The sequence below is a fragment of the Chlorocebus sabaeus genome, chromosome 5, assembly GCF_047675955.1.
Source record: "Chlorocebus sabaeus isolate Y175 chromosome 5, mChlSab1.0.hap1, whole genome shotgun sequence".
NCBI lineage: Eukaryota > Metazoa > Chordata > Mammalia > Primates > Cercopithecidae > Chlorocebus > Chlorocebus sabaeus.
Window position 1 is genome coordinate 30,314,196 of NC_132908.1, and position 10,496 is coordinate 30,324,691.

At 41.1% G+C, this 10,496-nt stretch overlaps 4 pseudogenes; all 4 read left to right on the forward strand.

Annotated features, from left to right (window-relative positions):
• LOC140711628 (uncharacterized) overlaps nt 1-3,253 on the forward strand; it is a 7,890-nt pseudogene extending 4,637 nt beyond the window's left edge.
• Nucleotides 3,254-3,831: 578 nt separating this feature from the next.
• On the forward strand, nt 3,832-4,942 carry LOC140711629 (uncharacterized; annotated as a pseudogene).
• Nucleotides 4,943-5,204: 262 nt separating this feature from the next.
• LOC140711630 (uncharacterized) lies at nt 5,205-6,671 on the forward strand (annotated as a pseudogene).
• On the forward strand, nt 6,584-7,345 carry LOC140711631 (uncharacterized; annotated as a pseudogene).
• The last annotated feature ends 3,151 nt before the right edge of the window (nt 7,346-10,496 follow it).

Here is a 10,496-nt window from a genome sequence, read left to right on the forward strand (position 1 = left end):
GCTAAGGCTGTTCTTGTGGAATTGTCAAAGGGATATTTGGAACCTCATAGAGGGCTATGGTGAAAAAGGAAATATCTTCCGTTCCGAACTGGAAAGAAGCTTCTGAGAAACTGCTCTGTGTTCTGTTAATTCATCTCACCAAGTTACATCTATCCCTTCAAGAAGCCTTTCGCTAAGGCTGTTCTTGTGGAATTGTCAAAGGGATATTTGGAAGCCCATAGAGGGCTGTGGTGAAAAGGAAATATCTTCCGTTCAAAACTGGAAAGAAGCTTTCTGAGAAACTGCTCTGTATTCTGCTAATTCATCTCACAGAGTTACATCTTTCCCTTCAAGAAGCCTTTCGCTAAGGCTGTTCTTGTGGAATTGGCAAAGGGATATTTGGAACACCATAGAGGGCTATGGTGAAAAAGGAAATATCTTCCGTTCAAAACAGGAAAGAAGCTTTCTGAGAAACTGCTCTGTGTTCTGTTAATTCATCTCACAGAGTTACATCTTTCCCTTCAAGAAGCCTTTCGCTTTGGCTGTTCTTGTGGAATTGGCAAAGGGATATTTGGAAGCCCATAGAGGGCTGTGGTGAAAAGGAAATATCTTCCGTTCAAAACTGGAAAGAAGCTTTCTGAGAAACTGCTCTGTGTTCTGTTAATTCATCTCACAGAGTTACATCTTTCCCTTCAAGAAGATTTTCGCTAAGGCTGTTCTTGTGGAATTGGCAAAGGGATATTTGGAACACCATAGAGGGCTCTGGTGAAAAAGGAAATATCTTCCGTTCAAAACTGGAAAGAAGCTTTCTGAGAAACTGCTCCGTGTTCTGTTCATTCTTCTCACAGAGTTACATCTTTCCCTTCAAAAAGCCTTTCTCTAAGGCTATTCCTGTGGAATTGGCAAAGGGATATTGGAAGCCCATAGAGGGCTATGGTGAAAAAGGAAATATCTTCCGTTCAAAACTGGAAAGAAGCTTTCTGAGAAACTGCTCTGTGTTCTGTTAATTAATCTCACAGAGTTACATCTTTCCCTTCAAGAAGCCTTTCGCTAAGGCTGTTCTTGTGGAATTGGCAAAGGGATATTTGGAAGCCCTTAGAGGGCTATGGTGAAAAAGGAAATATCTTCCGTTCAAAACTGGAAAGAAGCTTTCGGAGAAACTGCTCTGTGTTCTGTTAATTCATCTCACAGAGTTACATCTTTCCCTTCAAGAAGCCTTTCGCTAAGGCTGTTCTTTTGGAATTGTCAAAGGGATATTTGGCAGCCCATAGAGGGCTACGGTGAAAAGGAAATATCTTCCGTTCAAAACTGGAAAGAAGCTTTCTGAGAAACTGCTCTGTGTTCTGTTAATTCATCTCACAGAGTTACATCTTTCCCTTCAAGAAGCCTTTCGCTAAGGCTGTTCTTGTGGAATTGGCAAAGGGATATTTGGAAGCCCAGAGAGAGCTATGGTGAAAAAGGAAATATCTTGCGTTCAAAACTGGAAAGAAGCTATCTGAGAAACTGCTCTGTGTTCTGTTAATTCATCTCACAGAGTTACATCTTTCCCTTCAAGAAGCCTTTCGCTAAGGCTGTTCTTGTGGAATTGGCAAAGGGATACTTGGAAGCCCATAGAGGGCTATGGTGAAAAAGGAAATATCTTCCGTTAAACTGGAAAGAAGCTTTCTGAGAAACTGCTCTGTGTTCTGTGAATTCATCTCACAGAGTTACATCTTTCCCTTCAAGAAGCCTTTCGCTAAGGCTGTTCTTGTGGAATTGGCAAAGTGATATTTGGAAGCCCATAGAGGGCTATGGTGAAAAAGGAAATATCTTCCGTTCTAAACTGGAAAGAAGCTTTCTGAGAAACTGCTCTGTGTTCTGTTAATTCATCTCACAGAGTTACAACTTTCCCTTCAAGAAGCCTTTCGCTAAGGCTGTTCTTGTGGAATTGGCAAAGGGATATTTGGAAGACCAGAGAGGCCTATGGTGAAAAAGGAAATATCTTCCGTTCAAAACTCTAAAGAAGCTTTCTGAGAAATTGCTCTGTGTTCCGTTAATTGATCTCACAGAGTTCCATCTTTCCCTTCAAGAAGCCTTTCGCTAAGGCTGTTCTTTTGGAATTGGCAAAGAGATATTTCGATGCCCGTAGAGGGCTATGGTGAAAAAGGAAATATATTCCGTTCAAAAGTGGAAAGAAGTTTTCGGAGAAACTGTTCTGTGTTCTGTTAATTCATCTCACAGAGTTACATGTTTCCCTTCAAGAAGCCTTTCGCTATGGCTGTTGTTGTGGAATTGGCTAAGGGATATTTGGAAGCCCTTAGAGGGCTACGGTGAAAAAGGAAATATCTTCCGTTCAAAACTGGAAAGAATCTTTCTGAGAAACTGCTCTGAGTTCTGTTAATTCATCTCACAGAGTTACATCTTTCCCTTCAAGAAGCCTTTCGCTAAGGCTGTTCTTGTGGAATTGGCAAAGGGATACTTGGAAGCCCATAGAGGGCTATGGTGAAAAAGGAAATATCTTCCGTTAAACTGGAAAGAAGCTTTCTGAGAAACTGCTCTGTGTTCTGTGAATTCATCTCACAGAGTTACATCTTTCCCTTCAAGAAGCCTTTCGCTAAGGCTGTTCTTGTGGAATTGGCAAAGTGATATTTGGAAGCCCATAGAGGGCTATGGTGAAAAAGGAAATATCTTCCCTTCTAAACTGGAAAGAAGCTTTCTGAGAAACTGCTCTGTGTTCTGTTAATTCATCTCACAGAGTTACATCTTTCCCTTCAAGAAGCCTTTCGCTAAGGCTGTTCTTGTGGAATTGGCAAAGGGATATTTGGAAGACCAGAGAGGCCTATGGTGAAAAAGGAAATATCTTCCGTTCAAAACTCTAAAGAAGCTTTCTGAGAAATTGCTCTGTGTTCCGTTAATTCATCTCACAGAGTTACATCTTTCCCTTCAAGAAGCCTTTGGCTAAGGCTGTTCTTGTGGAATTGGCAAAGGGATATTTGGAAGCCCATAGAGGGCTACGGTGAAAAAGAAAATATCTTCCGTTCAAAACTGGAAAGAAGCGTTCTGAGAATCTCCTCTGTGTTCTGTTAATTCATCTCCCAGAGTTACATCTTTCCCTTCAAGAAGCCTTTCGCTAAAGCTGTTCTTGTGGAATTGGCAAATGGATATTTGGAATCCCATAGAGGGCTATGGTGAAAAAAGAAATATCTTCCGTTCAAAACTGGAAAGAAGCTTTCTGAGAAACTGCTCTGTGTTCTGTTAATTCATCTCACAGAGTTACATCTTTCCCTTTAAGAAGCCTTTCGCAAAGGCTGTTCTCGTGGAATTGGCAAAGGGATATTTGGAACACCATAGAGGGCTATGGTGAAAAAGGAAATAACTTCCGTTCAAAACTGGAAAGAAGCTTTCTGAGAAACTGCTCTGTGTTCTGTTAATTCATCTCACAGAGTTCCATCTTTCCCTTCAAGAAGCCTTTCGCTAAGATTGTTCTTGTGGCATTGGCAAAGGGATATTTGGAAGCCAATAGAGAGCTACGGTGAAAAAGGACATATCTTCCGTTCAAAACTGGAAAGAAGCTTTCTGAGAAACTGCTCTGTGTTCCGTTAATTCATCTCACAGAGTTACATCTTTCCCTTCAAGAAGCCTTTCGCTAAGGCTGTTCTTGTGGAATTGGCAAAGGGATATTTGGAATCCCATAGAGGCCTATGGTGAAAAAGGAAATATCTTCCGTTCAAAACTGGAAAGAAGCTTTCTGCGAAACTGCTCTGTGTTCTGTTAATTCATCTCACAGAGTTACATCTTTTCTTTCAAGAAGACTTTCGCTAAGGCTGTTCTTGTGGAATTGGCAAAGGGATATTTGGAAGCCCATAGAGGGCTATGGTGAAAAAGGAAATATCTTCCGTTCAAAGCTGGAAAGAAGCTTTTTGAGAAACTGCTCTGTGTTCTGTTAATTCATCTCCCAGAGTTACATCTTTCTCTTCAAGAAGCCTTTCGCTAAGGCTGTTCTTGTGGAATTGGCAAAGGGATATTTGGAAGCCCATAGAGGGCTACGGTGAAAAAGGAAATATCTTCCGTTCAAAACTGGAAAGAAGCTTTCTGAGAAACTGCTCTGTGTTCTGTTAATTCATCTCACAGAGTTACATCTTTCCCTTCAAGAAGCCTTTCGCTAAGGCTGTTCTTGTGGAATTGGCAAAGGGATATTTGGAAGCCCAGAGAGGGCTATGGTGAAAAAGGAAATATCTTGCGTTCAAAACTGGAAAGAAGCTATCTGAGAAACTGCTCTGTGTTCTGTTAGTTCATCTCACAGAGTTACATCTTTCCCTTCAAGAAGCCTTTCGCTAAGGCTGTTCTTGTGGAATTGGCAAAGGGATACTTGGAAGCCCATAGAGGGCTATGGTGAAAAAGGAAATATCTTCCGTTCAAAACTGGAAAGAAGCTTTCTGAGAAACTGCTCTGTGTTCTGTGAATTCATCTCACAGAGTTACATCTTTCCCTTCAAGAATCCTTTCGCTAAGGCTGTTCTTGTGGAATTGGCAAAGTGATATTTGGAAGCCCATAGAGGGCTATGGTGAAAAAGGAAATATCTTCCGTTCAAAACTGGAAAGAAGCTTTCTGAGGAACTGCTCTATGTTCTGTTAATTCATCTCACAGAGTTACATCTTTCCCTTCAAGAAGCCTTTCGCTAAGGCTGTTCTTGTGGAATTGGCAAAATGATATTTGGAAGCCCATAGAGGGCTGCGGTGAAAAAGGAAATATCTTCCGTTCAAAACGGGAAAGAAGCTTTCTGAGAAACTGCTCTGTGTTCTGTTAATTCATCTCACAGAGTTACATCTTTCCCTTCAAGAAGCCTTTCGCTAAGGCTGTTCTTGTGGAATTGGCAAAGGGATATTTGGAAGACCAGAGAGGCCTATGGTGAAAAAGGAAATATCTTCCGTTCAAAACTCTAAAGAAGCTTTCTGAGAAATTGCTCTGTGTTCCGTTAATTCATCTCACAGAGTTCCATCTTTCCCTTCAAGAAGCCTTTCGCTAAGGCTGTTCTTGTGGAATTGGCAAAGAGATATTTCGATGCCCGTAGAGGGCTATGGTGAAAAAGGAAATATATTCCGTTCAAAAGTGGAAAGAAGTTTTCAGAGAAACTGTTCTGTGTTCTGTTAATTCATCTCACAGAGTTACATCTTTCCCTTCAAGAAGCCTTTCGCTAAGGCTGTTCTTTTGGATTTGGCAAAGGGATATTTGGAAGCCCATAGAGGGCTACGGTGAAAAAGGAAATATATTCCGTTCAAAACTGGAAAGAAGCTTTCTGAGAAACTGCTCTGTGTTCCGTTAATTCATCTCACAGAGTTACATCTTTCCCTTCAAGAAGCCTTTCGATAAGGCTGTTCTTGTGGAATTGGCAAAGGGATATTTGGAAGCCCATAGAGGCCTATGGTGAAAAAGGAAATATCTTCCGTTCAAAACTGGAAAGAAGCTTTCTGAGAAACTGCTCTGTGTTCTGTTAATTCATCTCACAGAGTTACATCTTTCCCTTCAAGAAGCCTTTCGCTAAGGCTGTTCTTGTGGAATTGGCAAAGGGATATTTGGAAGCCCATAGAGGGCTATGGTGAAAAAGGAAATATCTTCCGTTCAAAGCTGGAAAGAAGCATTTTGAGAAACTGCTCTGTGTTCTGTTAATTCATCTCACAGAGTTACATCTTTCTCTTCAAGAAGCCTTTCGCTAAGGCTGTTCTTGTGGAATTGGCAAAGGGATATTTGGAAGCCCATAGAGGGCTACGGTGAAAAAGGAAATATCTTCCGTTCAAAACTGGAAAGAAGCTTTCTGAGAAACTGCTCTGTGTTCTGTTAATTCATCTCACAGAGTTACATCTTTCCCTGCAAGAAGCCTTTCGCTAAGGCTGTTCTTGTGGAATAGGCAAAGGGATATTTGGAAGCCCAGAGAGGGCTATGGTGAAAAAGGAAATATCTTGCGTTCAAAACTGGAAAGAAGCTTTCTGAGAAACTGCTCTGTGTTCTGTTAATTCATCTCACAGAGTTACATCTTTCCCTTCAAGAAGCCTTTCGCTAAGGCTGTTCTTGTGGAATTGGCAAAGGGATACTTGGAAGTCCATAGAGGGCTATGGTGAAAAAGGAAATATCTTCCGTTCAAAACTGGAAAGAAGCTTTCAGAGAAACTGCTCTGTGTTCTGTTAATTCATCTCACAGAGTTACATCTTTCCCTTCAACAAGCCTTTCGCTAAGGCTGTTCTTGTGGAATTGGCAAAGTGATATTTGGAAGCCCATAGAGGGCTATGGTGAAAAAGGAAATATCTTCCGTTCAAAACTGGAAAGAAGCTTTCTGAGAAACTGCTCTATGTTCTGTTAATTCATCTCACAGAGTTACATCTTTCCCTTCAAGAAGCCTTTCGCTAAGGCTGTTCTTTTGGAATTGGCAAAATGATATTTGGAAGCCCATAGAGGGCTACGGTGAAAAAGGAAATATCTTCCGTTCAAAACGGGAAAGAAGCTTTCTGAGAAACTGCTGTGTGTTCTGTTAATTCATCTCACAGAGTTACATCTTTCCCTTCAAGAAGCCTTTCGCTAAGGCTGTTCTTGTGGAATTGGCAAAGGGATATTTGGAAGACCAGAGAGGCCTATGGTGAAAAAGGAAATATCTTCCGTTCAAAACTCTAAAGAAGCTTTCTGAGAAATTGCTCTGTGTTCCGTTAATTCATCTCACAGAGTTCCATCTTTCCCTTCAAGAAGCCTTTCGCTAAGGCTGTTCTTGTGGAATTGGCAAAGGGATATTTCGATGCCCGTAGAGGGCTATGGTGAAAAAGGAAATATCTTCCGTTCAAAGCTGGAAAGAAGCTTTTTGAGAAACTGCTCTGTGTTCTGTTAATTCATCTCACCGAGTTACATCTTTCCCTTCAAGAAGCCTTTCGCTAAGGCTGTTCTTGTGGAATTGGCAAAGGGATATTTGGAAGCCCATAGAGGGCTATGGTGGAAAAGGAAATATCTTCCGTTCAAAACTGGAAAGAAGCTTTCTGAGAAACTGCTCTGTGTTCTGTTAATTCATCTCACAGAATTAAATCTTTCCCTTCAAGAAGCCTTTCGTTAAGGCTGTTCTTGTGGAATTGGCAAAGGGATATTTGGAACACCGTAGAGGGCTATGGTGAAAAAGGAAATATCTTCCGTTCAACACTGGAAAGAAGCTTTCTGAGAAACTGCTCTGTGTTCTGTTAATTCATCTCACAGAGTTACATCTTTCCCTTTAAGAAGCCTTTCGCTAAGGCTGTTCTTGTGGAATTGGCAATGGGACATTTGGAAGCCCATAGAGGGCTATGGTGAAAAAAGAAATATCTTCCGTTCAAAACTGGAAAGAAGCTTTCTGAGAAACTGCTCTGTGTTCTGTTAATTCATCTCACAGAGTTACATCTTTCCCTTGAAGAAGTCTTTCGCTAAGGCTGTTCTTGTGGAATTGTCAAAGGGATATTTGGAACCCCATAGAGGGCTATGGTTAAAAAGGAAATATCTTCCGTTCCAAACTGGAAAGAAGCTTTCTGAGAAACTGCTCTGTGTTCTGTTAATTCATCTCACCGAGTTACATCTTTCCCTTCAAGAAGCCTTTCGCTAAGGCTGTTCTTGTGGAATTGTCAAAGGGATATTTGGAAGCCCATAGAGGGCTACGGTGAAAAAGGAAATATCTTCCGTTCAAAACTGGAAAGAAGCTATCTGAGAAACTGCTCTGTGTTCTGTGAATTCATCTCACAGAGTTACATCTTTCCCTTCAAGAAGCCTTTCGCTAAGGCTGTTGTTGTGGAATTGGCAAAGTGATATTTGGAAGCCCATAGAGGGCTATGGTGAAAAAGGAAATATCTTCCGTTCAACACTGGTAAGAAGCTTTCTGAGAAACTGCTCTGTGTTCTGTTAATTCATCTCACAGAGTTACATCTTTCCCTTCAAGAAGCCTTTCGATAAGGCTGTTCTTGTGGAATTGGCAAAGGGATATTTGGAAGCCCATAGAGGGCTACGGTGAAAAAGGAAATATCTTCCGTTCAAAACTGGAAAGAATCTTTCTGAGAAACTGCTCTGTGTACTGTTAATTCATCTCACAGAGTTACATCTTTCCCTTCAAGAAGCCTATCGCTAAGGCTGTTCTTGTGGAATTGGCAAAGGTATATTTGGAAGCCCATAGAGGGCTATGGTGAAAAGGAAATATCCTGCGTTCAAAACTGGAAAGAAGCTTTCTGAGAAACTGCTCTGTGTTCTGTTAATTCATCTCACAGAGTTACATCTTTCCCTTAAAGAAGTCTTTCGCTAAGGCTGTTCTTGTGGAATTGTCAAAGGGATATTTCGAACCCCATAGAGGGCTATGGTGAAAAAGGAAATATCTTCCGTTCCAAACTGGAAAGAAGCTTTCTGAGAAACTGCTCTGTGTTCTGTTAATTCATCTCACCAAGTTACATCTTTCCGTTCAAGAAGACTTTCGCTAAGGCTGTCCTTGTGGAATTGGCAAAGGGATATTTGGAAGCCCATAGAGGGCTATGGTGAAAAAGGAAATATCTTCCGTTCAAAACTGGAAAGAAGCTTTCTGAGAATCTGCTCTGTGTTCCGTTAATTAATCTTACAGAGTTACATCTCTCCCTTCAAGAAGCCTTTCGCTAAGGCTGTTCTTGTGGAATTGGCAAAGGGATATTTGGAAGCCCTTAGAGGGCTATGGTGAAAAAGGAAATATCTTCCGTTCAAAACTGGAAAGAAGCTTTCTGAGAAACTGCTCTGTGTTCTGTTAATTCATCTCACAGAGTTACATCTTTCCCTTCAAGAAGCCTTTCGCTAAGGCTGTTCTTGTGGAATTGTCAAAGGGATATTTGGCAGCCCATAGAGGGCTACGGTGAAAAAGGAAATATCTTCCGTTCAAAACTGGAAAGAAGCTTTCTGAGAAACTGCTCTGTGTTCTGTTAATTCATCTCACAGAGTTACATCTTTCCCTTCAAGAAGCCTTTCGCTAGGGTTGTTCTTGTGGAATTGGCAAAGGGATATTTGGAAGCCCATAGAGGGCTATGGTGAAAAAGGAAATATCTTCCGTTCAAAACTGGAAAGAAGCTTTATGAGAAACTGCTCTGTGTTCTGTTAATTCATCTCACAGAGTTACATCTTTCCCTTCAAGAAGCCTTTCGCTAAGGCTGTTCTTGTGGAATTGGCAAAATGATATTTGGAAGCCCATAGAGGGCTATGGTGAAAAAGGAAATATCTTCCCTTCAAAATTGGAAAGAAGCTTTCTGAGAAACTGCTCTGTGTTCTGTTAATTCATCTCACAGAGTTACATCTTTCCCTACAAGAGGCCTATCGCTAAGGCTGTTCTTGTGGAATTGGCAAAGGTATATTTGGAAGCTCATAGAGGGCTATGGTGAAAAGGAAATATCCTGCGTTCAAAACTGGAAAGAAGCTTTCTGAGAAACTGCTCTGTGTTCTGTTAATTCATCTCACAGAGTTACATCTTTCCCTTAAAGAAGTCTTTCGCTAAGGCTGTTCTTGTGGAAATGTCAAAGGGATATTTGGAACCTCATAGAGGGCTATGGTGAAAAAGGAAATATCTTCCGTTCCGAACTGGAAAGAAGCTTTCTGAGAAACTGCTCTGTGTTCTGTTAATTCATCTCACCAAGTTACATCTATCCCTTCAAGAAGCCTTTCGCTAAGGCTGTTCTTGTGGAATTGTCAAAGGGATATTTGGAAGCCCATAGAGGGCTGTGGTGAAAAGGAAATATCTTCCGTTCAAAACTGGAAAGAAGCTTTCTGAGAAACTGCTCTGTATTCTGCTAATTCATCTCACAGAGTTACATCTTTCCCTTCAAGAAGCCTTTCGCTAAGGCTGTTCTTGTGGAATTGGCAAAGGGATATTTGGAACACCATAGAGGGCTATGGTGAAAAAGGAAATATCTTCCGTTCAAAACAGGAAAGAAGCTTTCTGAGAAACTGCTCTGTGTTCTGTTAATTCATCTCACAGAGTTACATCTTTCCCTTCAAGAAGCCTTTCGCTTTGGCTGTTCTTGTGGAATTGGCAAAGGGATATTTGGAAGCCCATAGAGGGCTGTGGTGAAAAGGAAATATCTTCCGTTCAAAACTGGAAAGAAGCTTTCTGAGAAACTGCTCTGTGTTCTGTTAATTCATCTCACAGAGTTACATCTTTCCCTTCAAGAAGATTTTCGCTAAGGCTGTTCTTGTGGAATTGGCAAAGGGATATTTGGAACACCATAGAGGGCTCTGGTGAAAAAGGAAATATCTTCCGTTCAAAACTGGAAAGAAGCTTTCTGAGAAACTGCTCCGTGTTCTGTTCATTCTTCTCACAGAGTTACATCTTTCCCTTCAAAAAGCCTTTCTCTAAGGCTATTCCTGTGGAATTGGCAAAGGGATATTTGGAAGCCCATAGAGGGCTATGGTGAAAAAGGAAATATCTTCCGTTCAAAACTGGAAAGAAGCTTTCTGAGAAACTGCTCTGTGTTCTGTTAATTAATCTCACAGAGTTACATCTTTCCCTTCAAGAAGCCTTTCGCTAAGGCTGTTCTTGT